Consider the following 17,181-nt stretch of genomic DNA (forward strand, 5'->3'; position numbering starts at 1 on the left):
CCAGTTGCTCAGTATTTATTATATAGATTTCCTTAATACAAAACATAAGTATTCATTAATATATGCATAAAAAGACCATGATTTGATTTTTGTATTAAATTATTAGATTGTATCTAGAGACTTTAGTGAAGTCCCTTTTCATCTAGTTCAAGGAAAGAGTCTCAAAATCAAGCCCAGTACATTTAATAGTTAAAGCACAGGCTTTATTCACAGCAGAATATGAGAAGAAATCAAAATAAGTTCTGAATGAGGGAACATGATGAAAACAGTGCTGTATACAGATATTTGCTGCCTTTAGCTATCACAGTGACTCCTTTCTTCTAGCCTGGATAGAGAACACACGTTTGACAGGCTTGTTCTGATTCTTTTTCTGTGAGTCCCAGCTGTGATTTCACTTTGGGTAATGAAATATAAAAATTACAGATAGAGGTATTAGATAGGCAGCATTTGCCAACAGAGGAAATAAGGAAAGGGAATTTGGAAGCATGGCCCATATGTTGCTGTTAGTTTTGGTCTCCCTGAGACAGCAAATTAGTTTCTTTACTTCTACATCTCCACGGTAGCCTGAACAAGGCCACAAGCTCAGGCTCAAGTTCAGACTTCACAAACATGCAGTTCTGAATCTCAGAAAACTTAAGTCTTGCAACCAAACAAGAAAATTGTGATTTTGGATTTTTTTTTTTTTCTTGCCAGTGTACAACCATATCCTTCTTAGAAGGGCTCTCATAGTGTCTGTTGAAAGGTTGGATAGGATCTGAAAGACATTCATCTCGGGCTCCTTGTAGGACAGTGTAGACCCCTGTATATATCCTGTAAAGAATAAACATGGAACTGAATCAGAGAACACGTTGAGATTTCTGGCTTACCTCCATAAATGAGGCACAAACATTCTGTGTGACCCCTCTTTCATCTGTGTTTTCTGTAATGTACCTTCTATATCTATGTATTCAAGCACTACATGCCAGAGTGAGGAATTAATTGTGACTCTAGGGTTTGTGTTTCTGAATGATAACTACTTAAACTCCATGGGCACAGCAGTTGCTTGAATTCTTTTTAAATATATTTTTAGGTAGAGAGTGAAAAATAAATAATTTTAGGAACACCCTGTTGGAAATTATTATTGATTTATATAGGAATGGAGTTCTCTGCAGGAAACACTGGAATTACTCACTTACCTTTAGTTTCTCTTTCCCTCATCACTCCAGTAACTGAAGAATCCGATTATTTTGAAGTATCCTTAATGTCATTAAAGAAGATGTTCAAAGACCAGTTAAGCATTGAATTGTACTTTATATGTGATTTTCTCTTTTTGTCTTCTGAGTGGCTATAGAAAAGGTAAATGAAAAAGCAAACAGATATGAGAGAACAGCCACGCACATTAATTCTACTAATTCAAGATTCAAAGTAAACTGCAAGGATAACTCTGTGGTGAGCTCATGACACTGTGCTGAACAAAAGAGTTTGGGAAAGCTTTTCTTTGCTTTAATGAATGAAAGCTAACTGTAGTAGTAATTAGGCTTCTGTTACAGATAGACTAGTGACTTTTACAATATTCACTGTTGACATTATGATCTCCTTAGCTGTATAGACTCACCTGTGGCTCTTTGCAACCATCTCCATTTAGTGTTACTTGGGTATTTGACTGAACTTGAGCCCTGTGGAAATTCAAACAGTAAGTGGGGTGCAAATAAAGAGCACACTGACAGCTATTGTCTAAAGATGTGAATGAATTCAGAATATTAAGAGATTGCTTGCCATAGCAATAATTAAAAACATGATAACAATATCCCAAAGGGACAAAAATCTTCTGCTGTTTTTCCTGGTCCAAAAGCAAGAAATCTATATGAAGTTGATGGGCTTTCTAAGACTGAAGACGGAGGATTTACTTACGTTTTAGGAAAGGTACCAAATGCAAGAAGGAAATATGGGAATAACTGGTACTTAAACTTTTAAACCTAGACCAACTATTTCCAAATTAGTTGCTTTGTCCTTCCTTCTAACAGGTAGCAAACCAACTCTTTATAGCCTGGTATTGCTCTGCAAAGTCATTATCTTCTTGTAAACAGTAGTGTTACAGACTAGCATGATCTGTTTCTAGAGATGTCAAACCATGGGCATTTTTCAGTGTTTTGTACCTACCTGTAAGCTCAGAAAATCGTGTCATAATTTATATATAAAGTTACTACCTAATCTTCACTGTACTCCAGTAAGGAAAGCAAGAATTATCACTCCAGCTGAAAAGTAGGGTAACAAACAGAGAAGAAAACTGATGTGCACAGAAACTCCAACCCAGTCTGTGACAGAGTTACAGCACAAACGAATTCAGGTTGTTTCAAGCTACAAAAGCAATTCACAATGCAATATGGACAGAACTAACAATCCAATGTCACAAAGCCGCCTCATTCCACACCTTACCACCTCCACAAGTTTGACAGCCGTTCAGTATTGTTGCCTATGATACAGTAACACTTCGATAACTCTGTATTTTTTTATAGAATATATAAATAAGAAATGTTTCTCTCCACTTTGTTCTAGGTGAATTAAGGGACATTGAGGATAACAGGGTCCCTGAGGTTAATTATATTTCATATGTTTTTACTGAAGGCAATTTAATTTTGGGTTACCTAGAGGAATGAAGAAAGGACATCAGTCACGCAGCATAGCTAAGATTACTCAGCTTTTTATTCTGCATATTGAAAGCTCAGTTGGTCTGTGAGAAATCACATTTCACTGTGACCCAAAGGACACTTTAAATAAAAGGTTATTTTCTATTGTTGAATAACTGTGGCAAAGATAAAGGAGGAGAGAATTCAGGATAGCAAGATTTTTCACTGTATTACTTTTCCTTTTTTTCCAGATATATTCAGTAAATATAAATAATGAAATATGCACAACGAGGAGAGGAGAGGAGAGGAGAGGAGAGGAGAGGAGAGGAGAGGAGAGGAGAGAAGAGAAGAGAAGAGAAGAGAAGAGAAGAGAAGAGAAGAGAAGAGAAGAGAAGAGAAGAGAGAAGAGAAGAGAAGAGAAGAGAAGAGAAGAGAAGAGAAGAGAAGAGAAGAGAAGAGAAGAGAAGAGAAGAGAAGAGAAGAGAAGAATGGAGGCACCTTTTATTTAAAACACTTTTCTCTAAATTTAGAAAATTTATCAATGTCTTTTAAGATGAGTGAATGCAGAGAAAGGATGTATAAAGCCAACTTCCTCTGTACTAAATAGTTAACATTGTCAAAGTTAATTTTGTGCTTTTCAGATTGCAGAGATGTAAAGCCAGAGCTGGGAAGGACAGATAATTTTTATGCCAAATTAAGGATGAGTCTAAAACCTAGTGACCTTTAAATGGGATGCAAAAATCAAGGATAATTGAGTGGCATGTCTGCTAATTATTTAAAGGAATTAATAATTCAGAAACGGAGAACTAGCTCTGACCTGGTCTACGGCTTAAGGGGCATATATCCAATTTTGAGAATCTATCATCTGCCTTGTGACCTCTACTTGAGGTTTTCTAAGTTCAGCCTAAGATGGATGGGATAAATTAGTGTCCTGGAAAATATGGCAAAGGTCAACTTGTAATTGTTGTTCCTATAAGACAGAGAAAATCAGAGCTGTCACTGCACCAATAGACATCAAGTAACTGGAAATAGGGAAGAAACTGCTTCAGCTGTGCATTGGAGGTACCCTGACTACAGAACTATGAGGCAGTTGTATGTCTCTGAGTAGCATTGTAGTGATTGCCCATCATTTCATCTTACTCATTAACACTGGTCCTGATTATTGCTTACAAGTAGATGCAAAATACGAGGAGGAGGTAGAGCTATGTTGATGGGTGGGGATTCATCTGAGCAGATGCCTGTCTTGATACATACATCCGACTTTGACATCCAAAACCCCTTTTATATGCAGCATACTGAAGGGGTCAATCTGTGCAAAATTAACATGGTCTTAATGTAGATTCAGAAACAGTACAGATTAATTAATCAAAACGAATACAAATTTATCTCTGTAGGTCTGGGGAAAAAAATAAACCAACCAACCAAAACCAAACTTGAGGTGATCAGTGTTTTGAAGATATTTAACTGTGAATGAAATTAATCTTGCAGAAGTTGCAGAGATCTTATTAGGACCTTGGTAACATGCATAGAGGCTTGCCTAGGGCATGCGGAAAAAATTCCACAGATTACAGAAAGAAATTAACCCTTCCCTGACATTTTCATTTCAAACATGTTATCCTAATTGTCTTCTAAGTATTATTGTAAGGATTGCATAAAATATTTTGGGAATGTTAAAGCAAGTTCACTCTTTATTTTAAAGAACCTTCCTGTATAATCTATTATGTGTGATTCTGTTTCAGTCCTTTTCATCATCTAATCATCCTTGGGAAATTCAGCCAAGACAGTACACACATGCAAAAAAGTAGGCATGAGTTTCATGCCAGTGATATTTAACATGCTTTAAAAGTTAGGAGATGATTTTTTCAATGGCATATTCCCTGAAGAAAGATATTTTCTATCTGTAGCATCAAGGAAATCTACCTAGCATGATGAATTATCTGAGCTGAATAGTGGAATTAGCATAGTTACCTGGTGAGATATTTAGGTTAATTAATGTTGGTATAGTGACTTTCCAGTACATGAAGGGGGCCTACAGTAAAGCTGGGGAGGGACTGTTTACAAAGGTTTGTAGTGGTAGGACGAGGGGCAATGGCTACAAGTTGGAGAGGGGCAGATTTAGACTAGACGTAAGGAGGAATTTGTTCATGATGACGGTGGTGAGGCACTGGAACAAGTTGCCCAGGGAAGTCATGGCTGCTCCATCCCTGGAGGTGTTCAAGGCCAGGTTGGATGGAGCCTTGGGCAGCCACAAATAGTGGGAGGTGTCCCTGTCCATGGCAGGGGGGTTGGAACTGGATGATCTTTAAGGTCTCTTCCAACCCAAATGATTCTACAATTCTGTGATTCTATGACTCTATGATTTCTGCACAGCTCTGCCCTCTGTCATGTATTTGACATGTACTAGTTTGGTGGGATTCAATTCACAGATTAAAGCTTCTAAATATAGGAGTCTACTTACCTTACGTTATGTATCTAAGCTGTTACAGCTGGTAGAATTCTACTTAATGCAAAGAAGTTTAAGAAAATATTTTAGACAATGTGGATGCTTCCATTTGATTATCTGAGCAGTATGTAGCCTCAACTGTCCATACTGGCTAGATGGATATGGGCTGTAATGAGAATTTAGACACTTAGATGACACACAAATACATGCATTTTGACATCTACATTTAAATACCTTAATCTGGAAGTGCACCTATGATGTGCATATGCCTTAATTTACCCATCCAGAAAAGCAGTCAACATAATTTCTTGTCCTTAGAAACATACTCGAAAGAAATGAGAAGGAATGATTAAGTTCTCTAAGAAGAGGACATGCGTGTAACAGCAATCTTTGCAAAGACACAGAAAATCTCACTATATATTCATTAAAATTGCAACAACTTCTACCAGTCTAAAGCTATCCACAGATCCCATGTGGCACAATATCTGAAGATAAAATGCTTGTATGTCTCCATGGGATTTGTCATGCCTGTTAACATGGTGGACCCCCCCCAGGGGACCACATGAAGCAACTTGAGTACTCCAGGAAGGTGAAGGGTTGCAGAGAAGTAACATGACATAAAGTATTGTATAAAACTCAATACTGTAATTTGATCCTTGTACCCAAAGCACAAAAAAATCAATGCACGCACTGTATAGAAAAGTTACAAGTCTCTTTCATCTAATACTAGCAAACCTTTCTCTCTATAAAAGCAAAAGAACACACAACACCAAAGAGCTCTAATGAATAACTGTGGAGTGTGGATCTGTCTTTTGTTATCATTGAGTGTCACAGTAGAGTGTAATTTTTTTTTCTCTCTCTAAGGCCCAGAAGTCATATTTCAGTTTCGAGTTTCTTTTATCTTTAAGCTTCCAAGTAGATATATTTTATTCATAAATTCATTCAGAAAAGACTTTTTTTGCTTCAGTAGCGGTATATGTTATTCTTTCAGCAGGAACAAATAGTTCTCATAGACCAAAATGCAGTAGCTCTCCACAAGGACTTTACAGAAAAATATTGAAGTTGGATTGAGGAATTGTTGAATTTGAGATGGAATTAGTCTGCCTCTGCTCATACCCACATTTTGTTGCCTTAAGCACTACATGGATGCAGTAAATGTGAAAAAGGCGAAAGAACACTAAAGACAAGAGAACTGGCAGAAATAAATCTGTTGTAATGAGATTTACAACTCTTTTAATATTATGCTACGAGGGACATTCTGCTGTGTTACTGCTGCCCTCTATCCTCTCTCTGATTTTGAACAAGAGATCAGTTTTTTTATAGATCGTAGGTTAGATTTACTGATAAGCCTCTCTACTACATCCTTCTGAACGAGTTCCAAAGACATTTTTATCACTGAATTAAAATTGTTAATGTCTTTTGTGGGTGGAAGCAAGCACTAGGAGTAGGCAGAAGAGGGAATTTACTTTTATTTGTTACAGTTTGTCCCTACTATGGGCAGGACAGATAAAGGTATTTAAATGCCTTGTTCTTTGTTTCAGCAAAAATGTCCCCTAAAATCCTACTCCCCAAATTTTGCTAAATCCCTGGGATACACATCTCAAATGTGAGTTAAACTGTTACATATGAACAACCCCTTCTTTTGGAATGACTGAAGTATGTGTCTACTCCCCAAATTTTGCTAAATCCCTGGGATACACATCTCAAATGTGAGTTAAACTGTTACATATGAACAACCCCTTCTTTTGGAATGACTGAAGTATGTGTCTTTGAGTAAAGATAGGGCAGACTAGTTTTACAGCTGATTAGTGGTAAATGCTGTTTGTGAGAGTTGTGCTGACTGACTTCATCGCTGAAGAATCATGCTTATGTAGTAGAAGATCTGTTAACTGAAATCTCCCATTTTACACATAAGGGTTTTATTATCCATAGCAGACACGGAGAACCATTTACTCCCTTCCCGTGTAAAGATGGTTATCACAAACAACAACTGAATTACACATCGTAGTTTCCCCATGTCACTCACTCTCAAATTTCCTTTTTTTCTTCCTACATGCTGCCTATTTTGTTTCTTCTTTTTCTGTTTTGCTTGGACATTCAGTACATTGGTTTTAAAAGCATTATTGTGAGATGGACTTAGTGCCCTGAAAGTGATTTCTACTCTCTACTGAAGATACTTCTTTTCCCCTCCAAAGAAATACCAAGCATACTTTGGTATGAGTATAGCATTGTCTATTTAGTGAGATTTTTGCCAGGCAATCAAGAGGTAAATGTTTTCCTGACGTCTCCAGGATAGTTTGAAAAGCTGGTACAGGACTGGGACTTAGAAATTATATTTTGAAATTTAGTGTTTCCACCATAGGGAAAACCAAAGCAAAACAATGTCATCATTATATAGACATAAGTCCATAGGGGTGTTTTTCCTTTGAATTTTGCTACCTGGTCCTTCATATGCACCCAGAGAATGTTACACCACATACTGCAATATGAAGTCAATGGTCTCCAGAATGGGATGCTCCCTCTCCTTCTAATGAACTACGGATACTTCTCGATTAAATATTAACATTAAAGGTCCAAGCATACAATGTGAGATGAAACTCACTGAAGTCAGTCTTTCTGAGTTATTTATTAAGATGCTGCTTCAAATTAAAACTGAAATGGAGGACAACAATTGAGAGCTCAGTCAAGTCTCCCCATATGTAAAATTTTGACTTTAGAGTACATCCTTAAGCAGTTATATCTTCAATAATGAGGAAAAAAAATGGTTTACATATTAGCAATGATGTAGCTCTTCATAAGACAAATGTTTTATTGAAGTGAATTTCACTGAATGAGAATCACAGACTCTCTTAAGACTTTGGGATATGTATACAGACCCTGAAAAAAATCTATTGACTAATTTATTGCAACAGTGTTACTGGAAAGTTGTACTTTATTTACTATTTAATTTGAACTTTTATTATCAGTAAACAGAAATCTCTTTTTAAAGCTATTCTGAATGTAACTGTATTTGAGCAACCGCTGGAGAAATAGTGGCTGAGGAAGGCAATTCTTAAAGGACTTCATTTTGCAGGTAGCAAAATATGTTTTGATATTAAAATTGTCACAATGATAATTAACATGACAAAATGTTATAATGAAAGGGAAAAAACATAATAGTTTTCCTACCAAATACTACTGCAATGAGACTGAAATTGTTGATATTAGCAAGGATGTTTGATCTAAGTGTCTTTGTTCATTAGCACAAAAGAAAGAGTGTTTTAAAATGACAGGTGCTCTCCAATAGTGTTTCATATATGACAGCATCAAGTTAAAAGGAATAAATTTAATTTAATTTATTGAAACGTTTAATTTCTTGAAACAAGGTAAAAAAGGGGGGACTGATATGTTTAAAGACCCAGGGAAAACTTCTTAGAGCTGTGCTTCAAAATGTGGCTCTTGTAGAGACTTTCTATGTAACATTGTTAAGCTTTCTTTTGGAATTTCTTCTCTTTCTGTATTGGCCTTTCAGTATTGATATATTGATATGCAAAAAGAATATTTTTTCCTCTATTGCTTGTCCATGCTGGAGATAAATTTATTGTAGCAGGACGTTCTCTCACCATACAACTTTAACAGTTAAGAAGTAAAATAATGTGCATACATTCAATTTTGTGACAGGAATATTTTTCAAGTTGCAAATATCAGCATTCCAAATTGAGGTTTGCCAATATCATTTTGTTCTTTGTGCATGCATGTACGAATGTCTTTAGCATGTGATCTTTCCTGAATGATGAGAATCATCTTCAAAGGATCTGAATCTTCAATTCCTATTCATAGGAATAAATCCTGCAACAAAATGCATTTAGCAACAGTGCTGAGTGCTTGGGCTTGATGAGCCACGAGATCTCGGAATAAGAGTGCAGTGAGTGTGCTTTATCTGGCCAGATTAGGCAGAGGCTTGACTGAGTATATTTTATTCTCCACTTCAAGTATATAGAGGGGGACAGAAGCTCTTAGAGTGCAAAACATACTTCCTCAAAAATAGATGTTTATAATAATACTCAAAAAATTCCTGTATCGCTCCTTTCAAAAAATACCAAACCAGCCTTAATTGATAAGTTCAAATGTAAATTTATGTATTATATTTTTTTTTTGGTCAGGTTACTGCTATTCCAAATGGCAATTGCAGGCCTGTTTCAGTGGACAAAGCAAAAAATGTCTTGAGTTCTAGGGTTGTCCTCATCCCTCACAAGTCAGTGACATAACAGAAAAATGCAAGGCTCCTTTGGCTCTCCTTGGCTTTGGATCAGGCCTTCTTTAGAACGAGTCAGCTAGTCTGCTGGTCTTGAGTCAGCTCTTATCCTTACGTTATTAAGACACGATGATATTGATTTGAAGTATAAAGTCTATGAAAAATTACGTACAATGATTGTACAGCTTGCTGGAAACTAAAGATGCAATCTTTGGTAGAAGAATAAAAAAATAAACATCATACTGCAAATTATTCACAATAATTCTGGGGTAAGTTTTGACATAGATAAATTTTTGGAATAACAGTTAAAAAAACCTCTGTCTCCTAGAGACTTTACCATGTGTACTGAGAAGTTTTTTCTCCTTTATAAAAACTAATGGCATCTCTAAGTGCAACAAAAAATAATTTATAGTCCCAATTAAACTGCAGAGCTAGAAACTGTCGTAAACAACTGCATTTTAATAATAAATTTAAATGATGTTGGAACATATCGTAAATGTGTTTGGACAAAAATTGAAAAATTTGTTGAAGGCAATACATTAATCAAGACAAAAAGTAAAAAAAACTACAGTAGCAGACAAGAAATCATGATCTGGAGGGAAAAACAGGAAGGTTATCCTCTAGGTCATAATGTTAATCTAGATAATAGAGAATTTAAAAAGTTAAGAGAGGAACCTTGGATGGGATCTATACTTAATTCAAAACCACCGAAGCAAGGGAAGCTCATGGGTAATGTAGCAGTAATGATGTCTGGAATGTGCAAAGACGCTAATTGCAGTATTCTTTGCTAATTAAAGAACCTATATTTATAGTTCAAGGATATTGAAAACTATTTTGTTACAGCATTAAAACAATTTCATGTAAACTACTTCTTCCACGCACACCAAGGTGGAGCTTCATTTCCACATCCACCAATCATGGATGTCAGGCCCTTTACTAATGAAATAAACAGACATATAATATGGTGATCAAATTTTTACAGAGGAAAACAGGAACAGATTTTGTTACTTCCCCTTTCCCTTGTGATCAGTATGAAATTTGAGCTGAAAAATTAACCCTACTAGCCCCAACTCACAGACACACGTTGGTAGTTTTTCCCGTTCTATCCTTAACACACATTTGTATCTGTATTGGTGTAGAAAAGGGATCAGAAACTCACACCAAACTGCAAATTTTCATATATTTTCTCAATTTTTCTCCCTCAAGTGACTTTTCCTCACATAGTGATCCACTTCTGTCTTGTAATTTTCAGCTGCTTCCTTCTCTGTTGCTGGAATTAAATCAGCATAATGCACTTTTGTTACCCATTGCTAATCATGGTGGAATCAACCAGAAAAACTAGGTTTGGGAATAAAAGTTTTCATTCTTACTTTCACACGAGGGTCTGTCTTTAGATCAGTATATTGAATATGTGTGATAAACATGGGATATGCTCAGATCCCTTATAATTAGTTGATAGAGGCCGGGTGACGTAAAGGTCACTTGTGGGACACAGCATTAATGTCATTCTCTTCCTTGGACTGAGTGACAACAATTATCTCCATGCTAGGATTTAATTGGATTGATATCTAGCGTTCTAGCCCTGACAGTTGCCCCCAGGATGAATATTTTTTTGATATATGCAATTACATGCCATCATGAGATTGTTGATGATTAATGTCAGCTCTTCAGAACTGTCACCCAGAAAAGGAAATAAAGGCAGCAACTAGTGTTCAGGCCAGAAAAGATAATGATGACCCTGGAGCTTTCAATGTGGCTTTTTGATAAAAGCATAGTTTCTTGAACTACCTCAGGGCAACAGTGGTGTAAATTTAAAAGAAGCCTGATATTTGGAGTCTGATTAGGTCTCCATTTGTTATATCAGTAATCTCAGTAGGAAACACCTAACTCCTTCTGAAAAAGGTGTCAGAACTAAAGAGAAGTAAATGAGAACTTAATTGGACACAGGAGAGTCACTTACAAGCTTAGGAATGAAAGAAAGATAATCGTATCCAGCAAGAGAAATGCTTCATGTCTCCAGAGTTTGCATGAGACAGATTGTAGAAATGGTGGGTATTATTTACTAGTGATATGCAGGCAGAGTGCAGCGAGCAGTTGATTACCCTGCTTGGGAATGTGAACTGTGTCATAGATCAATCAATGTAAATATTTTAAAGTAATAAATATAGTGACTTAATTCTAGAAAAATCTTAGTGATCACACTGCAAAACAGTTGTTCAAGTGATCCTTGTAGGTCGGTTTGTTTGGTTGTTCTTCTGTTGGCCTACGAAGAAATCTCTTTCATTTTGGTATCTGGACTGAGTACAAGTTCTCACTTTGCTACAGTTGGAAAGAGAATATATGTCCCAATAAACAGATATGTGTGCAACTTCCAGAAGGTGCCCTCTCCTACTATACAATCTTTTTATTTCTCTTCTGTGGGAGATAGCCATGACAACAGATCCATGCCTCGTTTTTTCTTACTCGGGAAAACATATTTAGCTCTATGGGTTAAAGTTACTGCTAGTATTGCGGCTTTCTCCTCCTCCAGAGAAAAGGTGGAAGTATTCCATGAATCAGATTTGTTCTTCTGTTTACCAAGTAGATATTGATTGTTAAAGTCTTTTATTACCACAATCCACATTTCCACTTAAATTATTTGGGATTTTGTTCATGAAACTGTTCATTTTTTTCATAATACCTATTGGTGTAACATAACAGCTGGTACTATCTGTCTTCCTGAGCTTCTTGAATGTACCAGTCTTCATTGGAACGATAGGAGTAGGTTTTGGTTCCTTTTAGGGCTGCAGATGAACAACTATTACTATGATCTAAGTCTCAATCTAAGTCTCTGAAATACATGAAGTACCTCAGGCTGATGATGGTATTGAGGGTATAACTTGAGATTCTTTAGAGAGAAACTTATTTTCAGTGTTATATAAATTATTTTTATTTCTTCATGTATAAGAAGCCAAGGACACTCATATTTTCAATGTGTTTCAAAAATTTACTGTATATTAGAACTCCTAGGAATTAGCATACATAAATCATGTAGCAGATGTCCTGGAAATTTTTCAGACGTCATTTAATCCTCAACACGTCTATCCAGCATTCTGTTGTCAACAGTAGTAGAGCAAAAGATCTAATATTTTATTATAAAAAAAGACCAGAATTAAAAGAAACTGCTTTACTACCATTTGGAACCACAGTATCACTCAGATTCTTACTTCTAAAGAATACATAGTCCTTCAAATTTAAAGTTATAATTTTTATTTTGAATTTTTATTGTTATTTTATTTGTTTGGTTTTCAGAATGAGATAAATACAACAAATACAGGAACGGAAATATGCAGTTAACATTCTCATTAAATATTTTCGGTATAAAATGTGCATCGTGGCAAAGCAATTTGACTGCACAATTATTTATTTATGGAATCAACATCACTGACCTAGAAGTATGCAATATTATGGTTTCCATTCTTACCAGGAAAATACATAACTATGTAAACAACACTGTGTTTAAATAGTTTGACTGCACTGCACAGGTTTCTTACAGTATTTTTATATCACACCCATAGATTACCTGTAGAGCCAGATGAGTAAGTAGCAAAGTGTGAGGAGAGAAATGTGATGCAGAGACGGCAGCTTTGCCTCTCCTACCCAAGAGTACTCGTAGCAGGAGTAATGCTATGCTGTGCGTGGCTGTATAGAAGTGAAGAAAGCAATGTTTCAAGCACAAGGTAAGAAAAAGCAAGGCAGGTTTATGCTGCCTAACCTGCCCTCTAAATGCATACACAAAATCAAACAGGTCTCCCTAGTCTGCGCCATCAAAGAACTTTGTAATATCTGTGTGCATAAGGTACCTTGTTTTCCTTGAATATTTATAGTGAGACAAGATGTTCTTATCCATTTTTAGATATTGGAAAAAAAATCTCTCAAGAGGAAAAGAAAGAATTATGAATTCTAGTTGTGTAATTATACATAATTGCTTTGCCTCCAAGTTAGGTACATTGATTCACACTGGCTCAAGACCTTACTAAGCATTACTTTTTATGCTGACCAGTCTAACAGAGAGCCTGAATAATTTTTTTATAGCACTTGTCAGTATTTCAAGGTGTTTGCATGAATTTTAATGCTTATTAAAATCAGGTATTTATAAAAATAATTAGAGCTAACTACATTGTGGGAAGTAGCATTGATATTTTTAACTCACAGTTCCACTACAGTACAACAGTCACCTCAAGTTACCTCTCCTCAGACAATATTTTGCATATTCTTGGCAATATAATGACATTTGCGTTGACAATGCATATCTGAGGCTTTCTGTCATCTTTATGTTGCACATCTTTCACTCCCTGCTCACTTATTTCTCATAATTTGCTTTCCAAGTGTGTGTGCGAGAAGAAACTATGAACTCTTCAAGCCGGTATAATGTATATCTTTAGTAAGAAATACAAAGTATGATGTAAAGAAAAATCTCTATATGCTCAGAGATTAACCTTTATCAACAGGTTTTCATGTATTTATTCTTAACATAGATTCTAACTGTTCCTTTCTTTCTGCTTTAAACTCTTCTCCCTTGGTTTCACACTTTTCCTTGTCCTGTTCTTGAAAAGGAATAGTGTCCTACTGCTTGAACTTTTCCTCCTCAAAGCAACACCTGATGAAAACCTAATATTAGAGTAACTAAATAAAAACACAAAATAGATAATAGTTCATCTCATAGTATATTCTTTTTTTCTTCTGGAAAAAAAAGGATTTAAAATCTCTTAGTTATCTGTGGTCTTGGGTATCTGTGACTTCTGTGATCAGGTAAATAGTTTGAATTATTACATAAAAGTCATAGCTCTGTTTTCCTAATTAACAATGTTTGAGTGGCCTTCCTCCAATATAGGAGAACAGGCTTTACTAACCTGCTCTCAGAGACTCAAATTCATAATTCTATGCCCTATGGAAAGGTTTGGATTGCTCTTCATTTTTCCTGTGTTGCAAGTTTACTTCTATTGACTGCGAGATATACACCAACAGAAAATATTTGGCACGCTGATAACAAGTGCTCAGCCTACAGCATGCTCCTGAGAGGTATTCGGGACACACTCCCCTCCAATAACTAGAAACAGACTGAACAGAGTGTTAGGCAATGCCGGCGAACACTGTCCATTAGCACCAGCCAGGAGCAAGAGAGGGCACAGGAAGGGCCATGATTTGAGTAGCCAATATGAGTCTCGGAACCCAAATTGTCAAAAAACGGTATAGCAAGTTATATTGACTGTACATAGCAAGGTTTTGGCACAGGGAGAATCTGTGTCAGAAAAGGTTGGGGGCTACCCTCTTGACCCATGAGCTATTTCATTTTATTTTCTCTGCCATACTGCTGAAGAGCGAGAGCAAGGCTGGGTAGGTGTACAGCTTTGGCCAATAATAACCTCATGGGTTTTGTTACGTAGCAGATGAAAAATTGTTTAATTTTTCTGAGAATATAAATTATGTAATGTTTCAGTACTCATTCAGAAGGGGAGAAACTCCACTCACAAGAATGTAAGTGTGACTCCAACAAAGTAAATAATCCTGTCACAATCCTGGTGGATAGGATAGCAAGACACACTAAAGTATTAAGAAGTCTTTATTTGAATTTAGATTAGGCAAAGGCTAGCTTTGAGTTTGGATTTTCTTGTTGTCAGATGAAGTCCGATACTGAATCATGTGCTCCCATATCTCCTTCAGTTTTAGATCTTAATCTGTAAACATTGATCCCAAGGCCAGTTCAGCAAAGCTGATTACATTTTCAAATGATTTCTGGATAATGAACAAGCAAAACCATCTATTGTGCCCAGCTCTTCCTAAATATAATTAATTATCCAAATCTTTCCAATCTTTACTTTCTAAATTGAAATATCTCTGATCCCAGTACCTGAAACATTTGTGTTCATTCACATCAAGGTAATGTCACAGGCTTCAGTGCAAGCATTTTAATATATACTACATGTTATTTTTCTTAGATCTGGTTTGCCCACCTGCAAGAGTAATACACTGGCAAATACTGGCAAATTACAAGATGTCCACTAGTCTTCAATTGTCATAGGAGAGAGAAGAAAACTACCCAATTCAGAGACTGGTTTTGCTTAAATAAGTAGGTACACATAAAAAAATTCATTAGTCTTGCCTTGTTGGTTGCCTGTAAGCAAAGTGTGTGCTTTGAAAAAGCTTCAGTCATCAATAAGGGTAGCTTTTGCACTGGAATGAGATACGTTAGACATGTACCTAACTTCAACAGTAATACCTTTAGGCTGAGATTGTCTCCCGTTGTCTTGACTGTGTAAGGTTAAACATTTTCTCTCCCCTAAAAGCAATTGATTGAGAAATGCAAACAAACAACAGAAAATGAGTGAAATGAGTATAACAATGTGTAGATTTTTTTTGTGGATTTTTCTGTGATCAAATTATTTCTCAGTACATCTACCTGGAAAGAGAGTACAGGTGCTATGCTGTCCAAATGCCTGGGGAACTGGATTTAATGACTAAGACACTACCAAACATTAAAATTAAAGGTGATCTCAAAACATGCAATGTTCATCTAATAAAACCCATCATTTTCTTGCTCTTCTGTTGTTAACAGAAGGCAGCACTGAAAAAATCAAATGCTGTTTGATTGTTCTCTGGCTTTACTTAGGCTGTACGTGCCTGAAGATATTTATTACTTACTGGATTAACTTGACTGTGAATAAGAAAAAGTTGTTTTGTCTTTGGCAAAGGGAATTAAAGGTAAACTTTAAAAAGATTACGGAGCTGCAAGGTGCAGTGTATTGGGTATTTTGTCTAAGACTGTGAAGAAATTCATGACTATCTCTCACAAAGCATTCCAGGAGAATTAACTTGTAGCTTGTGATTGCAAATATACTTGAAAGTAGGAAATAAAAATAGCACTGACATTTCAAGCATGAGATCTGCTTCAGAGAGGAGCTGAGAAGAAAAAAAAAGGCAAATAAAAGAAAGGATTTGAATATATTTGTTTTTTAGCTAGTGTGTTTTTACAAAGAAAATATGACAGCTATAATCGTGCTTAGTTCTTATACTATGAGATCTAGATTTTATCTGAGCTGCTGTAAAGGTGGAATAAGACAGAAGTTTGTTAATGATGAGTCAAAAGCTGGACGACATCCCAGAGAAACCAAGAACTCTTGTAAACTTTTGATTTCAAGTATGAACTGCAGTATTTCAATGTTGGTACTACTAAAGAGAGAGAAAGCAAACAAACAACAAATAAAAAAAAAAAGAAATCTTAAAAATTATCAGTATGTCTAAGCTAAAAGCAGCAAGTACTTAGATTAATTTTATCTTGAGGAAGGATAACCAAAGAATGAAAATAAATCAGTAGCACACAAATAATAAAAACAACTCCTCTATGACGTAGTGAAGATATTGAATGTATTTATCTTAATCGCTCGTAGGGCTAGTGAATTTGAATAAGTCAGCATGTTAAAGAACTTACTGATTCCATCTGTCATTGAATTAAATTAGAACATTTTCCTTCAGTAGATTCTCGTTAATGTACAAATATGGTGAATTTAATTTTATAGGGGTTATTTGTTGTTTTGGGTTTTTTTTTGCCTCCATTATTCACATTCCACAATTGTTTGACTGACCTCTAAATCCTTGTCTTGAACTCAGGTTACTGATAAATTCAAATGCTTTTTTTTATTTTATTGCTCCATCTGACATTCACAGTGTCATAAAAGATTGAGATGGAAGCTACCTTAGATCATACAGTCCATCTGGAAGTGTTTCAGGCTTCCTACAAGACAACTATGTATTCATATCTCTTTTTGTTGTATTAGGGTCTACCACTGAGTAACTTTTCTCATCAGGACTTCTAGGAAAGCAAAGAAATTATGTGATGATTTTGAATATATATCTATATC

The 17,181-nt window shown here is 35.8% G+C and overlaps 1 long non-coding RNA gene across 1 annotated transcript in view; it reads right to left on the bottom strand.

Annotated features, from left to right (window-relative positions):
- Window positions 1-257: 257 nt before the first annotated feature.
- LOC128851960 (uncharacterized) overlaps window positions 258-17,181 on the bottom strand; it is a 61,845-nt gene continuing 44,921 nt past the window's right edge. Inside the window, exons 2-5 of the long non-coding RNA XR_008449486.1 lie at window positions 5,065-5,215; window positions 1,595-1,655; window positions 1,176-1,324; window positions 258-810 (exon numbers count right to left, since the gene is read on the bottom strand). This is a non-coding gene — a long non-coding RNA (uncharacterized LOC128851960). The remainder of the gene's footprint in view (window positions 811-1,175; window positions 1,325-1,594; window positions 1,656-5,064; window positions 5,216-17,181) is intronic.

This window comes from Cuculus canorus, chromosome 4, assembly GCF_017976375.1.
Source record: "Cuculus canorus isolate bCucCan1 chromosome 4, bCucCan1.pri, whole genome shotgun sequence".
Lineage (NCBI taxonomy): Eukaryota > Metazoa > Chordata > Aves > Cuculiformes > Cuculidae > Cuculus > Cuculus canorus.